The 20,191-nt window shown below is 39.6% G+C and overlaps 1 protein-coding gene across 11 annotated transcripts in view; it reads right to left on the bottom strand.

The window, feature by feature from the left end:
• The window catches only part of PDS5B (PDS5 cohesin associated factor B), a 208,342-nt gene that overhangs the window by 150,672 nt on the left and 37,479 nt on the right, over positions 1–20,191 (bottom strand). The window lies entirely within an intron of this gene.

Below are 20,191 nucleotides of genomic sequence, written 5' to 3'. Positions count from 1 at the left end.
TTATACACACCTTATTATGGTGGAATGGATACACCGAAAATGAGAAAATAATAACTTTAAAAAAAAATTTATAAAAGTGACCATGTCGAATCCATTTATACACAGCATATAAATGTATATAATATGCATATTATATTAATTTCAAATATTATTATATTTACATTTCTGTGTCCATAGTGAATGGTAAGTAAAACACAATACTAAGTAGTTTACACAACCACTGAATACGTTAAAAAAAATGGTCATTAATTAAAAGAAACGTATCAGTAATTTTTTAAACCATATGAACAGCTGCAGAAAGAAATAAATAAACAATGAAATCATCACTCTTCCCTCTGTTATCAGATGTAAATAAACGTTCATAAGATGAAACCAATAAGGACTGTAGTAAAAATATTTAAGATCTTTTCAACAAAAAGGAAAGAAGAGCAAAGCATTGACTGATTTGAAGAGTAAGGGTAGAAGCCGTAGCCATTTTTCAAATGACCTGGGAAGCAACAGATGGGTACTGGCCATTTTCATGATTTTTCTTAAAAATCCAGTATGTAGCAATATGTTCAGAGTCAGAGAAATAAAATCAAACCACTAATAGAATCCCTACATGCCCATATTTATTAAAAGCTGTTTTTTCTCCTGGAGCTTTACCCCAAGTTTAAGGTCGGATTAGAAGGAAAATAAGATTTTGAGGAGTCTGACAACTGCAAAAGGCAGGCTTCCCACAACCAGTACCTCTTACAACCAGCAGATGGTGCCCTCCATAAATACAACCCTTCTAATACACAGTCACTACACAGAATAAGAAGCTAGGTTGGCCACGGACAGCTAAAAAGCTAATGAGAATGTGTTCTAAGAGAAAAGAGACAAAATAAATTATATTATTCTTCCCTAAGCATATAACCTTAAGACCCCTTTACATATTACCCAACTATTAAAACAAAAAACTCCTTTTTTCATATACAATGTTACCACTAATTAATAAAGATAATTCAGCTTGAATTGATGATTACCACTAATTACAAAGATAATTATTACCAATGTTACCACTAATTAATAAAGATAATTCAAGCCGAATTATCTTTATTAATTCAAATTAAGTATATTTCATAATTATCCCTATATGTTTTGGTAATACAAAGTAATTTTAAATGCTTTAGGAAGTCCTTTAAGAAAGCAGGCAGGCCCATTTTGTTCATATTTTTGGTAATACTTATTTAAAAACATTAAACATATGGTTACTCTCTTGCCTACATTCTTTTTAAGGACCACCAATGTTACAGACAGGAATAGAATTAAACTGGTTCAGACAGCAAGGAGTCCCAGGCCCTAAAACACTCGAACTAGCAGCAATTTCTAAGTAGTAACAGAGAGTGTTCTATTAAATCCCTTTAAAGCAATATTTTCTATTAATACTGACAATACCTCTCATTTACTGAATAACTGGCGTTTTTTTAGTTAGTAGTTTAGTGTTCCAATCAGTGGAGGAGATAAAATTATGTCCTTTTCTCTATTCACATCAAACCTCAAGCACATCTTCTTGGCTCTCAGTAGACTGCCTCTACTTCACTGAGAAAACAAAATTTCCCCAGTCTCCATTACTAAACCTATTGTACCTATTTCCTGCTTCTTTCCTACTTCTTTCCTATTTCCCTACTTTTTTTCCAGAAAGTATGTAGCCCTCCTCACATCAAAAACTAATCCCTCCACAGGTGCACAGAATCCATCCTCTACAAGCTGCTAGAGACCTTCATGTTCTCTCCTCTTTCCTCGGCATCAGCGTCCTCTACATCTACTAGGTCTTTTCCCTCAGTATTCAGTATAAGTAGCTCTGTTCCTGAGTGAAAGGAAGGCATTCAGGCAGGAAAGCAAGGAAATACACATCTGCTTAGACTGCAAATATCCTTCTAGCTGTCTTCCCTCTCAAATTACCTTCACAGCCAAGCTTCTCAAAAAGTTAATCTATACTTTTGCTTAGAGCATTTCCTGTTCATACCAATCCAATCTTGTTTCCAGCATCCTCCATTACCAGTAATAAGCTTTTGCCATCATCATTGTGGCAGACTTCAAAAATGACAACAGATGTTTCCCTTCCCTGAATCTATACCCTTGCAATGTGACTTTGCGGCTCCTCTGGGCAAGTGTTTTTCCAGCTCTTGAATCTGAGATGGTCTTAAGACTTGCTCTGGCCATTGGGATACCGGCAAGCTTAAAAAGCGCTTGTGCTTTGGAATTAATTGACTTGCTGCTCTTGGAACTCTGTTCCCAGTGCAAGCCCAAAAGTTATCCCACTGGAAAACGAGAGCGAGAGAGAGCAAGCCAGCCCAGAGAGTCCAGCCATGAGCATCATGAACAAAGCCACCCCCAGACAAACCATCCAGTGATCACATATACATATCTGAAGATGTATGAGCAAGCCCAAGTGAATCACCTAAGGCTGACCCAGATCAACAGGACTACCCAGCTAAGCCAAACTCAAGCTGCAAACCTAAAAAACTGGGAGCTTAATAAATGATGGTGGTTGCAAGCCATTAAGTTTTGGGTGATTTGCTATGCAGTACAAGCTAACTAAAAGTCATCATTGTCCTCCATGTTGCCAAATCAAAGGAACACTTTTCTAATCCTAATTTTATTGATCTCAGAAGAATGACACACAGTTGATGACAACCTCTTTCTGAAAACACTCTTTTCCTCTGGTTTCCACTATACTTTACCTTTTCCTGATTTTTCTCCTACCTTACTGGTCACTGTCTCCTTTGTTTCCTTCTCCTCTATCCAACCTCTAAACATCAGTAATTCATCAGAGCTTAATCCTGGCCCTTCTATTCTTTTTAGTCTATACGTTTTTATCCCAAGGCTTCTGCCTTAAGCTTTCTTAAAGCTACTCCAAAGACTTTAAAATAATAAACACATACCTCACCAAGAGCTCTCTTTTGAACTCTAGTCCTCACACACAACTGCCAACTTAACATTTCCACTTGAGTATTCTCAAAGGCATCTCGAACTTTAAAAAAACCCCAAAACCAAACAACAAACTATCTCCCAACTTCTTTCCTTCTAAAGAAACCTTCCTTCTTGGATCTTCTCTCTGTGTATGATGTCTTACTGTATCCAACTTGTTACTCCCAGAAAACTGGGTGTGACCCTAGATAATTCTCTCTCAACACTTAAAAGCAATCAAGTCCTATAAATGTTACCTGCAAAACAAATAAAATTCACCTTCAATTGGCCATTACTTCACCATAACTTAATCTAAACCACCTCCAATTCATTCTTCATACAGTAGCCAGAATGATCTTAACATGCTAATCTCTTCATGTCATTGCCTTACTCTTAAAGAGGTTCTCATTGACCTTAAAATAAGTTCTACATATATTAATCAGACCACTTTCTCACTGCACTCCAGTCACAGATCTATTCCTTAAACTCATCAAACCAAGATCCTTCTAAGTGTGTGCTATTCTTTTGGCTTCAAAAACTTTTTTCCTCCTCTGTTACTGCTTCCTTTCATGCCTGAAGTCTCATATGTCAATTCCTCAGGGACACCTTCCCAAATCTGCCCAAGCTAAATTAAATAAATCTCTATTATATGCTTTCATACCAGTCCATCCTTTTCCTTCAAAGAATTCATCATAATTATAAACATTTATCACCTAATATCTTCTAAACTGCAAGAACAAATATCCTATTTTCTTCACTGCTCTACACCTAATGCATAGCAAAACAATGGGCAAAAGGTAGGAGCTGAAGAAATATTCTTAAGTATGGGATGAATTATATAATATACCCATTTTATAAATGAGGAGACTGAGGATCAGAGAAATTAACTATGCTGACACTATCGAGCAACTAAACTGGAAATAATCTAGTCCATATCTTTATTTCCAAGGTCTATTCCCTTGGTCTAATGATAAAGCACACTAAATCTTCAGAGCACAATGAATCCCCTAATACTCAAGCCCAAACACCTGCACGCAAAAAAAGTACCATGGGAATTTTTACAGAGTTGAGAACAATGCATCCTAAAAAGTGTAAACAATCCAGATATCTATTAACTGACTAATGGATGAACAAAACGCAATATACCCATATAACGAAAAAAAAAAGTAATGATATATAATAAAACAAGGATTAACCTCAAAAACATTATACAAGTAAAAGAGGCCAGACACAGTGAGACTACATATTATGTGATTACATTCACATAAAAACACCCATAAAGGGCAAATCTGTAGACACAGAAAACAGATTAATCGTCAGCTGGGAGTGACAAATGACACGAGTGATGTCTGGAGGGCAATGACTAAAATTTATTGACTTATACACATAAAATCAATGTTTTAAAGGAAACACAAATGAGGGAATAATTCATTACATCAAAGACAGGAGAGAAAGTTGTCAGCAGCACATCATAGACTGTTGGAATTTAATTTAAGCTATGGAAGAGAAATTGGTGGCTAAGTGAGGATTCTGGGCAGAGAAATTACTGAGCAATGGGCAAAAGGACAAAGACAGTCCAGGTCTGAGGAAAAGATAAGAATAAATATCTGTTACAACATGTGTATTTCTAGAAAAACCTCACATTCCGCAAAATCAACACTTTATAATAATGGTCACATATTAGCAAAACAACAATCCTAATAAAATACCAGCATAGTTAGTATCCACTGGCAAGTGTTTCCAGCAAATGGATGATCACAATCAAACTTCTCAACCGTAAATCTTGGAGTTCAAGCTCTCCCTTTAAAATAGAGTTTCCCAAAGGTACTTACTTCCATAGGAAAAATTTTAACAAAATTATTAAAAATATGGAGTTCCCTTCATGGCGCAGTGGAAACGAATCCGACCAGTATCCGTGAGGATGCGGGTTCCATCCCTGGCCTCGCTCAGTGGGTTAAGGATCCGGCATTGCCCTGAGCTGTGGTGTAGGTCACAGACTCGGCTCAGATCAACCCCACACGGCAGTGGCTGTGGCGTAGGCCAGCAGCTGTAACTCCAATTTGACCCCTAGCCTCGGAACTTCCATATGCCGAGAGTGTGGGTGGCTCTAAAGAACAAACAACCAAAAAAGTAATCCAGTGACAGCCTTCAATTTTTTGTTAAAAGTGGGAAAACAGCCTCACAGATATTTCATCTACACTGCTCTACTAGACAGCTTTACAAAAAGATTAGGGATTCTTAATACTATTAAATCTTCTGACTGTAACAAACAGAGGCAATTCTGCATCCGGATTTTCAGCTTTTTTTTTCTCTTTTTGTACTGCATCTATGGTTCACTTAAAGATTTTTTTTTTTTTTTTTTTTTGGTCTTTTGTCTTTTTAGGGCCACACTGAAGGTATATGGAGGTTCCCAGGCTAGGGGTCTAACCGGAGCTACAGCTGCTGGCCTATGCTGGAGCCATAGCAAAGCCAGATCCAAGCCGCATCTGCGACCTCCACCACAGCTCATGGCAATGCCAGATCCATAACCCACTAAGCAAGGCCAGGGATCGAACCCAAACCTCATCGTTCCTAGTAGGATTCGTTTCCACTGTGCCATGTCGGGAACTCCAGAAGATATTTGTTTTTCTTTTTCTTTTTAAAGCTGGATCTACAGCATATGGAAGGTACTGGGCTATGGCTCAAGTCAGAGCTGCAGCTGGGGTCTACACCACAGCCACGCAACACCAGACCCAAGCTATATCTAAGACCCACAATGCAACTTGCAGCAACACTGGATCCTTAACCCACTGGGTGAGGCCAGGAATCGAACCTGTATCCTCACAGAGACAATGTCAGGTCTGAACCTTTTAATTTTTACTGAGACATAACTGACATATAACACTGTATCAGTTTCAGGTGCACAACATAATGCTTCGATATATGTATACATTGCAAAGTGATCACCACAATAAATCTAGTTAACATCCATCACGGTTATAAATTTTTTCTTGCAAAAAAATTTTGTTTTTCTTTTTTGGCCACCCCAAGGCATATGGAGTTCCTGGGCCAGGGATCAGATCTGAGCCGCAGTTGTGACCTAAGCCACAGCTACAGCAACGCCAGATCCTTAACCCACTACGCCAGGCTGGGGATCAAACCTGCATCCCAGCGCTCCCAAGATGCCACCCATCCCATTGTGCCACAGCAGGAACTAAAAGAAAACTTTTTAAGATCTACTCTCTTAGTAACTTTCAAATATACAACAAGGTGTTATTAACTGCAGTCACCATGCTGCACACTGTGTCCCGTGACATTTTTTAACTGAAAGTTTGTACCTTTTGGCCTCCTTCGTTCATAGTTGCCTCTAGCAACTACCAATCTGTTTCTTAAACCTCTGAGTTCAGGTTTTGGGGCGGTTGTTGTGTTTTCAGATTCTATACATGAGTTCATAGAGTGTTTGTCTTTCTCTGACTTGCTTCACTTATCATAATGCACTTAAAGTCCATTCATGTTGTTGCAATGGGTAGATTTCCTTCTTTTTGTGGCTGAATAACATCTCATTATGTCTGTATGTAGGTGTATCTCACATTTTCTTTTATCATTCACTCATCAATGGACACTTAAAATTATTTCCATATCTTGACTATTGTAAATAATGCTGCAAGGAACATGGGAGTGCTTGCATATTTTTCAGTTAGTGTTTTCATTTTCTTTGGACAAATACCTAACAAATGGAATCGCTGGATCATTCAGCAGTTCAATTTTTAGCTTTTATTAGGAACCTCCACACTGTTCTCCAAGGTGGCAGCACCAATATACAAGGGTTCCCTTTTTCTCCACATCCAAATCAGTAATTACTTCTTGTCTTTTTGATAAGAGCCATTCTAACAAGTATGATCTGATCTAACTGTAGTTTTGATTTGCACTGAGGATTTTCAGTTATCTTCACACACTGTTAAAATGTTCTCTTTGGAAAACTGCCCTTGAACGCTTCAAAACATTAATAGGCTGGGAAACAGACATTTATGACCAACGATACTTCTCTATTATACTAAAATCATTCCTCTACTTATCACAGAGCTAATTTATGTTACAAAAACATGTCCTGTAGCAGTGATGTTAACAGAGTGATTGAACTGGAATGGGCATGTGGGTACGTACATATGTGCACATACAGGTGAAGAGGATTATAAAAGAAACGGAGACCCGTTAATCTCAGGTTTTTTTATGCCCCTGGTAAGAAGTTTGGCCTTTATCATATAAGACAATTAGTGTCAGTTTTTCTCTGCTCTCAAAAGTATACAAGAGCAATCAGATCCAAAGATAAAGTCATACTGAGTGGTACATAAGACTGCTGGTCACAGATACAGTAACAGGACAAGAATATAACATTCAAAAGAATATAATTAAAAACAGGAAAGAAAATGCTTGAGTGTGAGAAAATAGGTAAGACAGCAGTAGGCGAGTTCCACCACGAAGAGAATATTCTGACCCTTTCTCAGACCAAGACAGGCAGAGGCATTTATCTCCATGGCATCCCTGTTACTTCCCCGACCCTTCCTTCCCTCACTTAGGGAACTCAGAATGAAAACTGTTTACAAAGAGCTGCTGTGTTCAATAGTAAAGTAAAGTAAACATAGCCAACTCAGAGACACCTGCACTTTGAATTCAAAACCCAGTATTGGAATTCCCATCGTGGCACAGTGGTTAACGAATCCGCCTAGGAACCACGGGGTTGCGGGTTCGGTCCCTGCCCTTGCTCAGTGGGTTAATGATCCAGCGTTGCCATGTGTGAACTGTGGTGTAGGTCACAGACGCGGCTCGGATCCTGTGTTGCTGTGGCCTGGTGTAGGCCGGTGGATGCAGCTCCGATTGGACCCCTAGCCAAGGAACCTCCATATGCCGCGGGAGCAGCCCAAGAAATGGCAAAAAGACAAAAAACAAAACAAAACAAAACAAAAACAGTATTATCCTGCATAATGCTACATTTGTATTTCTTTCAGACTACAATAACATGGGCATAAATGTACAATCTATATTGATACTTAAGGATCATACCAAACTATATGCAGAGTAAATGAATATATAATCATTAATTCTACTTAATTAAAATAGAATATCCATAATGACAACAAATTAGCTTTAAAAGTTATACACTTACTGCACTGTAAACTTAAAAGTTTTAAGAGGGTAAATTTCATATTAACCATTCTTCCCATGATAAAATGTTAAAAGTTTTTCAAAGGTACATACCTTGTAGATGAAACATAAGGAATAAGTTGGTCAGGGGTGGGGGAAAATTAAAAGATAATTCTGAATGTAAAGTTCACTGAAAACTTTAACATACCAAAACCATTATTGAACATAAATATTTGAAGATACTTGTGAAAACATTACATTTGAAGGTATTATTTTTAATCTCATCTCAGTGTTCTTTTTGCAGTTATTAACTGAATTGCCTCCAAACTTCCAAATTTCTTCTTCTATTTAGGATATTTTGCAGCTGCATCATCCTAACTAGGAAGCTACTGCTCATCCCATGGGAGAACTACAAAGATTTTTCTACAGTTATGATAGATAATTGCAAATATCTACCTTATATTCTTTCTGGCTAAAACCAATCCAGCTTTGTTCTGTGGCAGTGCTGTCTAAACAGGGATGCTTGTTTTTGCTTTGTGTTGTTTTTGTCTTCTTAAACAGCTTTATTGAGATATAGTTCACATAACACACAATTCACTTCCTATTTAGACAATTTTTGGTTTAAATATTTTGGTTTACATTTAATATATTATTTTTTATTGTGGTAAAAAAATATATAACAAAGTTTTCCATTTTAGCCATTTTTAAGTGTACAACTGAGTGGCATTAATTATTATACTCACAATGCTGTGCAACCACCACTATCTATTTCCAAAACTTTCCATCACCTTAAACAGAAACATAAACAACTGAGCAATAAATAACACCCCATTCTCTCCTTTCCCCAGCCCCTGGTAACCTCTGAGCTACTTTCTGTCTCTGTGAATTTGCCTATTTTAAATACCTCATGTAAATGTAACCAGAGTATTTGTCCTTTTGTGTCTGCCTTATTTCATTTTGCATAACGTTTTCAAGATCCATCCATGTTTTATCCTGTATCAGAACTTCATTAATTTTTGTAACTGAGTAATATTCCATTGTATGTATATACCACATTTCGTTTATTCATTTATCTGTTGATGGACATTTGGAGTGTTTCCACTGGTAGCTAGTGTAAATAACACTGCTATGAACATGGGTTACAAACATCTCTTCAAGACCTTGCTTTCAATTCCTTTTGGTATAGACTTAACACATTAGGGATTCTTTAAAATCCACAGATTCTAGAAAAATGTCTATTCAAGCCCTTTCCCCATTTCTTCCTTGTGTATGTGGCTTTTTAGGGCCGCAACCTCCGCATATGGAAGTTCCCAGACTACAGGTTGAATCGGAGCTGCAGCTGCTGGCCTACTCCACAGCCATAGCAACGTGGGATCTGAGCCACATCTGCGACCTACACCACAGCTCACAGCAGCACCGGATCCTTAACCAACTGAGTGAGGCCAGGGATCAAACCCACATCCTCATGGGTATTAGTCGGGTTCCTTACCACTGAGCCACGATGGAAACTCCCCTTTCCCCATTTCCTAATCAGGCTGTTTGTTCTTTCGTTGTTGAGCTGCAAGAGTGTTTTAAATATTTTGGATATTAAATCCTTATCAGATATGATTTGCTAATTTCTCTTGTATTGCTCATGCTGCTATCATATCAAAAAATCTATTATCAAACTTCCAAAATCATGAAATTCTACGCCTGTGTTTTCTTCTAAGCATTTATGGTTTTAGTTGTTTAGGTCCTGATCCACTTTGAGCCTTTACATTCTGTCTGAGACGGGGATCAACTTCATTCTTCCAAATGTGGAAATCCAGTTGCTCCAGTATCATCTGTTGAAGACTATCCTTTCCCTGGTTGTTTTATTTAATTACTGAAATATAGTTCATTTACAAAGTTGTGTTTGTTTCAGATGTACAGCAAAGAGGTTTGGTTTACATACACACACACACACACACACACATATATATATACTTTTTAAGATTCTTTTCCATTATAGGTTATTACTAAGATACTGAATATAGGGAGTTCCCGTTGTGGCGAGCGGAAACAAATCTGACTAGTAACCATGAGGTTGCAGGTTCAATCCTTGGCCTCACTCAGTGGGTTAAGGATCCTGCATTGCCATGAGCTGGTGTAGGTCACAGACATGGCTCAGATCTGGCAATACTGTGGCTGTGGCGTAGGCTGGCAGCTGTAGCTCCAATTCGACCCCTAGCCGTGGGAACTTTCATATGCCACGGTGCTGCCCTAAAAAGCAAAAAAATAAAGATATTGCATATAGTTCCCTGTACTATACAGTAGTTCCTGTTAATCTATGTTTTATATAGTAAGTGTATACTTGTTAATCCCAAACTCCTAATTTATCCTTCCATTCCCCTCCCTGTGCCTTTGGAAGCCATAAATTCCTTTTCTTTCTTTTTTTTTTTTTTTTTTTTTTGGTGTTTTTGCCTTTTCTAGAGCCGCTCCCGCGGCATATGGAGGTTCCCAGGCTAGGGGTCGAATCAGAGATATCTACTGCTGCCCTATGCCAAAGCCACAGCAAGGCCAGATCTGAACTGTGTCTGCGACCTACACCATAGCTCCTGGCAACACCAGATCCTTAACCCACTGAGCGGGGCCAGGGATCGAACCTGCATCCTCATGGATCCTAATTGGCTTCATTAACCACAAAGCCATAAAGGAAACTCTGAGTTTACATCTTTAAGGACTGTCTCAGGTAATTCCCATGGTCAAAAAAGTTTGGAAAACAGTACAGAATATAACTTCAGGTACTTGATTAATATTCTAGAACAGCCAAAAAACTAATTTATTTTTAAACCCCATCTTAGCCATTAGATACACTCTTAACTTATGCTACATCCAGATGAGTACTTAGGATAAAGGTTGTCAACCGATCTCTAAAACACAGGGCTTCACTGAAACAACACAAACCTGACACAACACAGGCTCATGCCATTCATTCTTTCAACAACAAATATTTGAGAATCTATTATTATATACCCCAAGCACTGTTCTGGCCACTGGGGATACAAAAGTAAAGAAAAACAAAGACGCTTGGTCTCATGAAACTTAGAGTTGGAGGAAAAACAAAAATAAAAATTTAAATAAAAATAAAGTTGGAGGAAAAAGGCAACAAATAAGTTACGTGTGTTAGGTAAAGTGAAATGTTAAGAAAATAAAAGGTAAGTGGGAGAGGGAGCTGTTTTAGATGCAAACACAGAAAAGGACTCTCCATTGAGGTGACATCTGAGTGGCACCTGCAAAAGCGTAAGAGAATAAACTATGCAAACACAATATTTAAGAGAGAGTGAGGCCAAGAGCAACATAAACGTAACTCAGCAGCATACCTAAAATAAACATAAAAGTGACTTTTAGTTACACTTTTATTCCTCAATGCAAGCCTAAGTATCATCAACAGAGGTGTGGATCAGGAAGATGTGGTACATATATATACAATGGAATATTACTCAGCCATTAAAAGGAACAAAATACTGGCATTTTTAGCAACATGGATGGACCTAGAAATTATCATGCTGAGTGAAGTCAGTCAGACAATGAGACACCAACATCCAATGCTTTCACTGACATGTGCAATCTGGAAAAAGGACACAATGAACTTCTTTGCAGAACAGACACTGACTCACAGACTTTGAAAAATTTATGGTTTCCAAAGGAGACAGTGCAGGGGGTGGAGGGATGTGCTGGGGTTGTGGGATGGAAATCCTATAAAATTGGATTGTGATGATCACTGTACAACTATAAATGTAATAAGTTCATTGAGTAATAAAATAAATAAATAAAAATACTTAAAGTATGATTCAATAAAAACACTACAGGAATGGGAGGAAAACACAAGACACCCAAAAAGTCAGTGATCTCAACATCTAATTTGATCTAGAGAGAAAAATCTAACTACATAGAGCAATGATTCTTCAATCTTATTTTAATCATGAAACTCATTCTTCTAACCAATATAACAATGTGCAATAAATATACTGAAGAGATTAAAAAGCAACTCTTCTGGTGAATTTGGGAGATGGGTTACCCCAATGCCTCTGGCTCTTCTTGTCAATAAAGTCCCCAGAGAACAATCTGAAAACCATTGATCTGGCAAATATTGTTGGAAATGTGAAGAATCACAGACTGTCTGAAAAGAAATGTATTAATTATATCCATCACATTTTAATGACAAACCTCCCTACCAACTCTATCTCACAGGAATAAAAATACTGAAATGAATGTAAAAAATATTTAATTCAGCACTGTTTACATTGAAAAAACATGGGAAAAAACTGACTTCAACAAGGGAATGGCTATGTGGTAAATCTTTTACCGTGAAATGTTATGTAGTCATTACAAAGAGCAAGTTGCATCAACTCATCTATACTATTACTGAGAAGTGAGAAACATGATATTCTCAAGTGTGTAGTGTGTAGAGTCATTGGTATAACAATGACACTTTTGTAAAACAGGTGCCACTACAACATACACCAAAAAGAGAACAACCTCTGGAAAGATGTAAAGTAAAATGAAAAAAATATGTACAGAACTAAATTAATGGGAAGTAGAGAATTAAAATTTATTTCTACTGTAGGTAAAAATGGCATACTGACATTATTTGAATTCAGGACTGAAGATAGTTCTCCTACAGATACGTTATTTCAAAGTGTTTGTGTGAGATGGGATTAAGTTGGCAGAATAGAAGGATTGGAGCTCACCTTCTCTCATAAAAACAACAGAATTACAATCAAATGGTAAACAACCTTCAACCAAATGGACTGGAAACTTTCCAAAAGATATCCTACTCCAGAAGACAAAGAGGAGGCCACATCAAGACAGTAGGAGGGGAGGGGTGATTACATGATATAAATAATCCCATACCCAAGGGCTGGAAGCCCACAGACTGAAAAGTAACTGTATCACAGAGACTAGCCTATAAGAGTGAGAGTTCTGAGCCCCACATCAAATCCCCACGCCTGGGGATCTGGGATTGGGAGAAAGAGGCCCCAGAGCATCTGGCATTGAGGGCCAGTGGGGCTTGTGTGCAGGAGCTCCATGGGACTGGGGGAAACGGAGACTCCATCCTTGAAAGGCGCACACAGGCTTTCATGTGCACTGGGTCCCAGGGCAAGGCAAAGTCCTCACAGGAATCTGGGTTGGACCTGACCACAGTTCTTGCAGGACCTCCTGGGAAAACAGGGGGTGACCGTGGCTCGCTGTGGGGAAGGACATTGGAGGCAAAGCTCTCGGTAATATTCATCAGCCTGTGTTCCTCTAGAGGTGGCCATTTTGGGAAAATCCAGCCCCACTCATCAGTGCTGAAAAGCCCCAGGCCAAACAATAATCCAGGTGGGATCATAGCCCCACCCACCAGGAAACAGGCGGCCTAAAGAGCCCCCAGGCAAACAGCCACCTCTAATCTCACCCAGAGACAAAGCCCCATCCAACAGACGGATAGGAATCACCCCCACCGACCAGTGGCCAGGCACCAGTCCTTCCCTTCAGGAAGCCCCTGTACCAACGCTGGCCAGAAGGGGGACAGACACCAGAAGTAAAAGAGGCTACAATTCTATTGCTTGCAAAAAGGAGACCTCACCAAAAACCTCTAACAATGAAAAGGCAGAGAACCATAACTCAGATGAGGGAACAAGAAAACACCCCAGAAGAAACACCTAAGTCATCAGGAGATTCTCAGCCTCCAGGAAAAAGAGGTTAGACGGACGATGCTGAAGATGATGCAACACACTGGAAATAAACTGCAACCAAAGATGGATAATTTTTTACAGCAAACACTGAGCAAAGAAATACAAGATTTAAAACCTAAGCAAGCAGAGACGCAAACTCAGTAACTGAAATAAAACTTTCATTAGAAGCAATCAACAGCACAGTACAGGAGGCAGAAGAACAAAGAAGCGAGGTGGAGGACAGACGAGTGGGAATCACTGATGTGTGGAACAGAAGAGAGAAAAGAGATTGAAAAGAAATAAGAGTGTGTCAGAGAACTCTGGGACAATGTTAAACGCACCAACGTCCGTATTATAGGGGTGCCAGAAGGAGAAGAGAAAGAGAAAGGGACAGAAAAAATATTCAGAGATAGCAGCTGAAAACTTCCCTAACATGGGAAAGGAACCACTCACTCAAATCCACAAAGTGCAGTGAGCGCCATAGAAAATAAACCCAAGGAGGACTATCCCAAGACACATATTAATCAAACTGACCAAAATTAAAGACAAAGAGAAAATACGGAAAGCAGCTAGGGAAAAGAAACAAATAACATATAAAGGAACCCCGATAAGGCTGTCAGCAGATTTTTCAGCAGAAACTCTGTAGCCCAGAAGGGAGTGGCACAATATACTGAATGTGATGAAAAGAAAAAACAAACGTTCAACCAAGATTACTTTACCCAGCAAGGCTCTCATTCAGATTTGAAGGAGAAATCAAAACCTTCACAGATAAGCAAAAGCTGAGAGAATTCAGCAACACTAAACCAGCTTTACAACAAATACTAAAGGAACTTCTCTAGGCAGAAAAGGAAAGGCCACAACCAGAAACAAAAATACCACAAATGACAAGGCTCACCAGTAAAGGTATACATACAGTAAAGATATGAAATCAGTCACGCACAAATGTGCTACCAAAATCAGAAATCGTGAGAAGAGGAGGATACAAATGCACGACACTGGAGATGCACTTGCAATTAAGAGACCAATCTCGTGTATATATATATATAGACTCCTATATCCAAACTTCAAGGTAACTGCAAACCAAAAATCTACAATTGATACACACTCAAATAAGAAAAATCAACTCAAATACAACACTAAAGATAGTCATCAAATCACAAGAGGAGAGAACAAGAGAAGAACGGAAGAAAAAAGAGCAACAAAACCAAATCCAATACAGTTAATAAAATGGCAAAAAGAACATACATATCAATAATTACCTTAAATGTAAATGGACTAAATGCCCCAACCAAAAGACATAGACTGGCTGAATGGATACAAAAACAAGATCCATATACATGCTGTCTTCAAGAGACCCACTTCAGTTCTAGGACACATAGAAATTGAAAGTGAAAGGATCAAAGAAAGTATTCCATGCAAACAGGAATCAAAAGAAAGATGGAGTAGCAATATTCATCAGACAAAATCGACCTCAAAGCATTTGTAATAAAGTAGTTTTAAAAACCAATCCTTGGGAGTTCCCGTAGTGGCTCAGCAGTAACGAACCTGACTAATACCCATGAGGACACAGGTTTGATCCCTGGCCTTGCTCAGTGGGCTAAGGATCCAGTGTTGCTGTGACCTGTGGGGTAGGTCACAGACGTGGCTCAGATCCTGAGCTACAGGGGATGTGGTGTAGGCCAGCAGCTACAGCTCCAATTCGACTGCTAGCCTGGGAACTTCCATACGCCAAGGGTGCAGCCCTAAAACAACAACAACAACAACAAAATCCTTAACAAATACCAATAATCTATAGATGTTATGAATTCTCTACCTTCGAGGTTTCCTTAATCTATTTTCCCTGGAGTTCCTGTTGTGGCTCAATGGTTAACAAAGCCGACTAGCATCCATGAGGACACAGGTTTGATCCCTGGCCTCGCTCAGTGGGTTAAGGATCCGGTGTTGCCATGAGCTATGGTGTAGCTCACAGACGGGGCTCAGATCTGGCGTTGCTGTGGCTCTGGTGTAGGTCGGCAGCTACAGCTCTGATTGGACTCCTGCCCTGGGAGCCTCCATATGCCCTGAGTGCAGCCCTAAAAGAGACCAAAAAAATAAATAAATAAATATTTTCCCTAATACTGAACTTCTAAATAAAGAATAGGCAACAGATATTCCTCTGAGCCAGGAGCCACGAGTGCAAACAGTGACTGTCAAGGACACTGCTACCTGTAAGAAGAATAACACCAGGAGTTCCTGTTGTGGCGCAGCAGAAATGAATCCGACTAGCATCCACCAAGACAGAGGTTCAATCCCTGGTCTCACTCAGTGGGTTAAGGATCCAGCATTGCCGTGAGCTGCGGTGTGGGTCACAGACACAGCCCGGATCCTGCACTGCTATGGTTGTGGCTTAGGCCGGCAGTTGCTGCTCCGACTGGACCACTAGCCTGGGAACCTCCACATGCAGCAGGTTCGGCCCTAAAAAACAAACAAAAAAATAAAATCACACTCTCTCTCATGAAGTATTCCTCTTCCTTCCTACCTCCCTCCCAAACAATCTCACTCAACCTCCCACTGCAAGATCCTAAAAGACACAGAAGATTTCAATTAGATGATGCAATGAATTCCATTAGATGACCCAACCCTCAGTCTCCATCCTTGTTCCAACTCTTTTCCAGGTCTAAAACTCTACAATTCTATTATCTTACTGTTTATATTCTCCTAGCTATCTGCAATTCTTACTAGTCAGCTCTCCAACAGTATCAGTTAAACATGATCTGTTCTTCACAGATTCCTTTAAGGTAGTTACTCAATTACTGCACACTCATAAATTAAATTTTAATTTTTTTTTTACATTTTCTCAGGAAAAAAAAATTTGCAACAGAAAGAATGTCAATACATAAAATGGTTTAATCTTTCACTTTGAAAGAAGATTATTTCTTTTAAATCCCCTGGCACATATTAAGTTTTCTTCCACTAAAGAAAACTCACAGAAACTCTTTCACTAAACACTCAAGAAAATGAACTACATGTCAAAAATAGCAATCAGAAATAAACTTTAAAATATAGACTGTCTTCTGAGATGCAAACAAACAGCTCAGTATTTTAGCTTTGTATAAATATCTATAACTTAACCTACAAAGATAGCTCCATTTTCTCTTCTACAAAATATAAACTGCAACTATTTGCTTAAATGTTGCATAAACTGTAAAGCACTATACCTACAGTTACTAAATTGTATACCAAGACATCTCCAAACATCCTGGACTTTACAGCAAACTCACAGGTATTGTGGGATATTTTAAATTATCAAGGAAAACACAGCAGTTCTCAAGAGATGTAAGACACCAGGTCAATTACTAGTTCAAGGGAGTTCCATTTCAACATGAGGTCTTCCTACATTCCTTTTGATGGTTACCATACCTTTGAGAAACTGGGTTTGGGACAGTTGATGTGATAAAAAGTACTACATGGAAATCAACATAAAATAGGAAATGCAGGTGGTAGTGTCCAATCCAAATTATAAGACTTCAGAACTTGCACAGGCCCAAGAGGCACATACATCCTATCAATAAGTAACTTGTTATTTAATAATTATTTAGAAATATTTTTTCTTTCAATGGAAGTGTAATTCTTAGATCATAAATACGTTTTAAGCTATTTGTACCTAACTTAAACAGATCTGTTAGGAATTATTTTTTGGCTCTAAAATGATGGAAGTGCTAAGAGCACCGTGAACCAAGAATTTTGGGGAATCTCTCTATGTTTAAAAGGGATTCTCACAGATTATTTGTAAGTTGCACCATGGTACAATATCTTTACCATATCTTCCTTGGTGACAGGACAAGGAAAACAAAAAACTGTGAAGATAGAAAACATACCTCAACAAGGACCTATGTATAGCAGAGGGAACTCTACTTGATATTCCATAACCTACATAGGAAAAGAATCTGAAAAAGAATAGATACATGTCTGTGTAGAACTGAATCACTTGCTTGTACACCTGAGACTAACACAACTATACTCCAGTATAAAATAAAAATTTTAAAGAAAAAAAGAGAGTTCCCATTGTGGTTCAGTGGTTAATGAACCCGACTAGGATCCACGAGGTTGCAGGTTCGATCCCTGGCCTTGTTCAGTGGGTTAAGGATCTAGCAGTGCCGTGAGCTGTGGTGTAGATCACAGATGCAGCTCAGATTCCGAGTTGCTGTGACTGTGGTGTAGGCCAGCAGCTGTAGCTCCAATTTGACCCCTAGCCTGGGAACCTCCATATGCCAAGGGTGCGGACCTAAAAAAAAGCAAAAGCTAAAAACTAAAAAATAATTAATTCTTGGAGCTCCCGTCATGGCGCAGTGGTTAACAAATCTGACTAGGAACCATGAGGTTGCAGGTTCGATCCCTGGCCTTGCTCAGTGGGTTAAGGATCTGGCGTTGCCGTGAGCTGTGGTGTAGGTTGCAGACACGGCTTGGATCCTGCGTTGCTGTGGCTCTGGCATAGGCTGGCGGCCACAGCTCCGATTAGACCCCTAGCCTGGGAACCTCCATATGCCGTGAGAAGCGGTCCTAGAAAAGGCAAAAAGACCAAAAAAAAAAAAAAAAAAAAAAGAGGAGTTCCCGTTGTGACTCAGCGAGTTAAAAATCCAACATAATGTCCATGAATATGCAAATTCAATCCCTGGCCTCACTCAGTGGGTTAAGGATCCAGTGTTGCCATGGCTGTGGCACAGACCTGCTGCTGAAGCTCCGATTCAACTACTAGCCTGGAAACTTTCCGTATGCGGCAAGTGTGGCAGTTAAAAAAAGGGGAGGGAAGGAGGGGGGGAGGGAAAACATACCAAAAATAAGTAGGCTGATGATAGGCTCCTCACCATCACATTTCTTTCTAGAAAAGCAGAAGACAGGAGTTCCAGTCATGGAGCAGTGGAAACAAATCCAACTAGCAACCATGAGGTTGTGGGTTCAATCCCTGGCCTTGCTCAGTGGGTTAAGGATCCGGTGTTGTCGCTCGGATCTGGAGTTGCTCCGATTCTCTGCCTAGACTGGGAACCTCCATATGCTGGGGTGCAGCCCTCAAAGGAAAAAACAAACAAACAAAAAAGCAGAAGACAAAACTACAGGTTGAATACAATAACTAAATAAGGAGGAAAAAACCCCAAATGTTGCCTGTGTTATGCTAACTGATATATTTTCTGACCACATCCATGGCATTTGGAAGTTTCTTAGCCAGAGATCTAACCCTTCCACAGTAGGGACAATGCGGATCCTCAACCACTAGGCCACCAGGGAACTCCTATATTGGTTTATTTCTAAATGTATTAGAAAGCAATGGAAATTAGGCAGATGAGATGGAAGACAATAAGCAATGGTGAAGATAGCAACAGAAATAGAATTTAAGCGGAGAGAGAACTGAGACTTTTAAAAACTGAAGAAATCCTATGAGAACTATCGGACTCCATTAGGAGGGCTAATATAAGACTAATGGGCATACCAGAAGGAGAAGAAGGTAACAGACAGTCACCAAGAGAATTCCAGTTCAGTCTCAAAGCCTCGGTCATCTAACAATGATTTTCAAACACTCTCTTAGCAGCTGAGTGCTACATTCAAACAAAATCTCTCACCATATTCTAAGTTACAAAATATCTAAAAAAGAGAAGTCTCTGTAGCTGATGAGGAGCCTAGGACCACAGTCTGGCCTACCTCCTTCATACTTCTAACAGGAGTCACTGGAACCTCTACGCTTAAACAAAAAGTCTTAGGTTGCTGCAAGGAAGAGGGAAAGGCCTTTCCTGACCTTCAACTGCTTTAAAGATCACATCTGAATAACAGATTCTGTGACAGGGCATACATAGGTTACAATCCACAGTCAAAGAGCATAACGATGACCTTTTAAAGCTGCAATATGGGAATTCCTGCCATGACTCAGTGGTAACAAATCTAACTAGTAACCATGAGGACTCCCATTCAATCCCTGGCCTCACTCAGTGGGTTAAGAGGCTCGCGTTGTCATGAGCTGTGCTGTAGACCGCAGATGGGCCTTGGATCCGGCATTGCTGTGTGGTATAGACCAGAGGCTACCGCTCTGGTATAACCCCTGACCTGGGAACTTCAATAACCATGGGTGCAGCCCTAAAAAGCTGAAAAGCTTTTTAAAAAACCCAAAAACAGAGTTCCCGTCATGGCGCGGTGGTTAACGAATCCAACTGGGAACCATGAGGTTGCGGGTTCGGGTTCAGTCCCTGCCCTTGCTCAGTGGGTTGAGGATCTGGCGTTCCCGTGAGCTGTGGTGTGGGTCGCAAACTCGGCTCGTATCCCGCATTGCTGTGGCTCTGGCGTAGACCAGTGGCTACAGCTCCGATTGGACCCCTAGCCTGGAAACCTCCATATGCCGCGGGAGCAGCCCAAGAAATAGCTAACACACACACACACACACACACACACACACAAAAACACAGGATTTTGAAAGTCCGCTAGAAACCAAAGCA

Source organism: Sus scrofa, chromosome 11 (assembly GCF_000003025.6).
Source record: "Sus scrofa isolate TJ Tabasco breed Duroc chromosome 11, Sscrofa11.1, whole genome shotgun sequence".
NCBI classification, from domain to species: Eukaryota; Metazoa; Chordata; class Mammalia; order Artiodactyla; family Suidae; genus Sus; species Sus scrofa.
Note: the sequence above shows the minus strand (reverse complement) of the source record. Positions and strands in the feature narration are given on the sequence as shown.